The 4,586-nt window shown below is 33.4% G+C and overlaps 1 pseudogene; it reads left to right on the plus strand.

Annotated features, from left to right (window-relative positions):
* Positions 1 to 748, plus strand: LOC149550323 (glucan endo-1,3-beta-D-glucosidase-like; annotated as a pseudogene).
* The last annotated feature ends 3,838 nt before the right edge of the window (positions 749 to 4,586 follow it).

Genomic DNA, 4,586 nt, shown 5'->3' on the forward strand with positions numbered 1-4,586 from the left:
ATGAATGGTGTGGAACTTATTTTATGACACTTATTTTATGTCATGATAAACTCCAAGCAATGTATCGCAGCAAAGACAACTTGAATCATTGGATCATTGGGAGTATATAATGACCATCACTACCATTTTGGGTACTTTTGTTATGCAATTGTAGTGCTTATGAAGCTCAATCCCAATTGGGCTAGGAGGTACAAACCCCAAATGTATTCCATTGTGAAGGATTTCATGACCATGAATCTTGAAGAAGGGATGTTGTAACCTCGGCTGAGAAATTTTGATTTGTGGAAGCTACATTCATGGGTGGGTGGGATCACACTATTTGCAGATGGGAGAAACCAAGAGAGCACTAATGAGGCTTTGAATGCATGCTATTTTGCTGCATTGTTAGGTTTGGTTTACGGAGACACAAATTTGATTGGCATTGGTTCTACCTTAACTGCATTAGAGATGAGGTCTGCCAAGGCATGGTGGCATGTTCCTTTGAATAACACTATATATGAGTCTGAATTTGTGGAAGAGAATGGGACAGTGGGATATGGTTTGCTCCTGCTGAATGGAGAGAATGCAAATTAGGTATTCAATTGCTTCCAATTCTACCCATTATTGAACTTTTGTTCTCTGATACTGGGTTAAGGAGTTGGTAGAATGGACTATTCCTACATTGAGTAGAGAGGGTGTTGGAGAGGGGTGGAAGGGATTTGTACATGCATTAGAGAGTTTGTATGAGAAAAATAGTGCATATAGCTGAATAGAGTAGTGCATACAACAACAATATGAGTTATTTTGTACATAACAATAGTGCATACAACAACAATAATAGTTATTTTGTACATAAAAATAATGCATACAAAAACACATCACAATTAGGGGAATACAACTAAGTTCAAGAGTTGTAGTCTTCCCACATCCTTCAGGCTATTTCAACTCAAAATTTCCCCTAGTCATCTCTATCTCGCTGATTTATTCCACAAGTCTCAAGGATTGGCACATTTATCCCAACATGATCATCATCCTCTTCAATATCAACTTCGGATGGAAGACCATCCTGCATGGTAATGAAGTTGTGTAGTATGCCGCATGCCAAAATAATCTTTGTTTGGATAAATATACTATAGGATGTCGCATGCTTCAACATAGGAAAAAGTTTTTTAAATATACCAAATGTCCACTCTATCACATTCCTAAGAGAGGAGTGTTAGTGGTTGAATAACTCTTGGGGAGGCTGATTGAATTCACTCTACAAAACTCTTTTAGGTGGTAGCATGTACACTGATAAGGGGCAAGAAATCTTGGTACATTTGGATACCCATCATCAACTAAATAGAATTTACCTACACAAATGGAAATAAAGATATAATAAAAATACAACATAAAAGTTTTGAATTAATATAATGGCAATATAATCATATCAAATATGAATTAATATACCAGGAGGAACCACAAGTGGATCTACTCTAAACAAAGCTGAAGCAATCACCCAACTATCTGCTGTAGACCATTCCCAACCAGCAAGAATGTATTGAAACTTATAGTCAAACGAACATACACACAAGACATTTTGTGACAAATTTCCTTTTCTATCACAATATTTTTCTTGAATGTCCACATCGAATGTAACTGGCATATGGGTTCCATCAATTGCACCAATACAATCCTATAACAAGCAATATTAATTTCTAATATAATTTAATAATCATAACTCTCTAGCAATGAGATACATGCCACTAGGATATTTACTTTGAAATACGGATCAAAATGGTCCTTCCCAACTATTTCTGGAGGTGTAGTTGCAAAAAGTGCTAAAAGATAATCTCTATGAAGCCCTAAGATAGCCTTTAGGACCTTATGGAAGTGTCGACTCACTATCTCTCCTGAGTGACCAAAGTTATGGCCAATATTTCAATTCCTTAGATTGTGGCCAATAGTGTGGAGGAAAATCACTATTTATTCTTCCAATGTTATGTTGTCATATCTTGAATGCTCCCTTTTTGCCTTAGAATATTGGCCAACCAAAAGAAGGCTACTCTACTCATGTGTATTTGGTCATGGCAATCTGTGTTATTAGAATGGATAATACACTTATAAAAAGGACATGCAACTCTTCTTCGCATACGCCTATGTCTTCTAGCCTCTTGTGAAGATGCTACTATGTATACTATGAGTGTAGCAAGCAAAACAACAAGTATTCACATGATCTTGATCTTCCTAACTGTGGCTCCATGAACCTCAATATCATCAATAGGATCCATCGAATGACCTACAACCACATAATGGAGTTACTATTAGAGTCTTTTCTCACAATCTCTATGTAAGGTACTCAACAAAAAGGGTAGGAGATTTTGTTACACAACCTATATTACCTATATGAATCAATTCTTTATAGAAAATACTCATACCCATAAACGATCTACATTTTTTTTAATAGAAAAAATGTAGTAAGGAAAAGTGAAAGCAAGAGGTTCATACTTGCGTGTTAGATAACAAAACAAACTCATATTAGTAGTGGATAAATCTTTTAGAAGAAAAATAAATTGGAAAGTGATAGTGAAAAGTTCATACGTTCAAATGATCAGATAGTAAAATAAGCTCATACCCATCTGCCATATGCAATCTTTCATATGAAAAAATAACAACGCAAAGTAATAGTTCATACTCCTATATCAGATTAAAAAAATCTCACACCCTTAGATGATATATAGAAGAAATAATAGTAATGAAAAGTGAAAGCAAGTATTTCATACTTCCATAATAGATAACAAAACAAAGTAATGGCTGTTGATAAATTATAATATTTTAATAAATAAAAAAACAAAAATCCAAAGTGAAAGTAAGAGATTAATACAGATCAAACTCATACACATCAACAATAAACAATATTTTATAGAAAGAAACAACAATGTGAAGAAACAACAATGTTTTACTATCTGACATGAAATTATGAAACTTGTTTTTCCATTTATAAATAATAAATGGAATGGTTGTGATGAATGTTACAACTTATTAGCTTTGTGTTGCTGCTGGTTGTTTGATGAGTGCTACTGTGATCTCATTGATCTATTTATCAACGTCTGAATACTCTCAATCATGTCAGATGAAGAATGGTAGCAATAGTATTATTGGTATTTGTGAAGTGTTTTATTGTCTTGTAGTCCTAAAGAAGTGTATGCATCTTTTCCCTTTTTTTCTCCAAACAGTAATGGTTTTTTGGTATATATGTCGCCCCAGATATTATTAATGGTTTGGTTGAGTGTTCTTCCAGCATGTACATATTTGAGATATTTAATACAGGGCAAAGAGATTCATGGTTATATAACGATCAATGGAATTCAAAAAAATGCTTTGATGTGGAATGCATTGATAACCTTGTATGTTAAGTATATAACTGGTATTTTTGCATCAAAAGAATCCAGGAGAATGGTGGTATATGCTTAAAATATACAAGGGTGGAAGATGATATGGAGTATGCTAGAAACAATTTGTTATTGATAATAAGCTACAGAGAGGAGACAAGTATGTTTTTAAGTTGATAGATAAAATCAAACTCATTTCATCATCTTTGTTAACGGATAGTTGAAGAGTTGATTTGTCATTAGTTTGTATTTATTTATGATCATTTGTCTACTTAATGTTTTTCATAATGAAAGTTCTATCAAAAAGATTGTTAGAGGATCAAAGAGATTCTTTTAGATCTAATTACAATAGATGACTTTTTGTGTCTTTTGCTGCCTGCAATTGTGTAACACTATTATCTCATCAAGAAATGTACTCCTCCACCTTTTTACTAAACAAATGAGTTATGCCAAATGTCATGCCCAAAATTTGAACAAGACACACACATACACACATACACAATATTCAATTTTAATTCTTGAAAACAATTTAAAAAATCATATCAATTTATTAACATATTATTTTGCTACGAATTTTCAAATACTTTTACTTATTTTCAATAAATATTTAAACTAAAATATATTCACAGTATTGAAAAGTCCTTTCAAATATTACAATCATAATTGGATCATTACAACAATTCAACAAAATACATGAAGATATATTTCCGATCTTTTACAGTACATCATACTTTTACATATGTTCATAATAAACCATCTTCAAATCTCCAATAGAAAATGAAAATCTTCCAAGCTTTTCTTCAACACATATCCATTTAGAAAACTTGTACAAAACAACCTTGAAAACCATGGAGAGCTCACCTCCTAGCCTAGGTCTCTAAGAGACCACCCACTGAGCTTGGAGAACCAAGACCAACCGCGTAACAATCAAGCATACACATATAAATAAAAAATACAAGATACAACATTTAACACCATTTTTGAGCTTACACAATAGGTTACCAGAGAAACTAATAGAATAGGTGAAGGTGTGCCTAAAAGCCCCTGAGAAGAAGCCAAATATAGAAAACCAAATATGCCTTCATAAGGCATAAAAAATAAATACCAACTCTCACAAAATTTCTCCCCTTCTCACCCCCAAAGTGCATAACAATGTACTGGCATATGCAACCCATACTACATGCTTATCCCTCTTCCTTCCAAGGAAGCGACTGCACACTCAAGGGATAGGCCCAA

This window comes from Cupressus sempervirens, chromosome 7 (genome assembly GCF_028749045.1).
Source record: "Cupressus sempervirens isolate cs-2001-9-10 chromosome 7, ASM2874904v1, whole genome shotgun sequence".
Taxonomy (NCBI): Eukaryota; Viridiplantae; Streptophyta; class Pinopsida; order Cupressales; family Cupressaceae; genus Cupressus; species Cupressus sempervirens.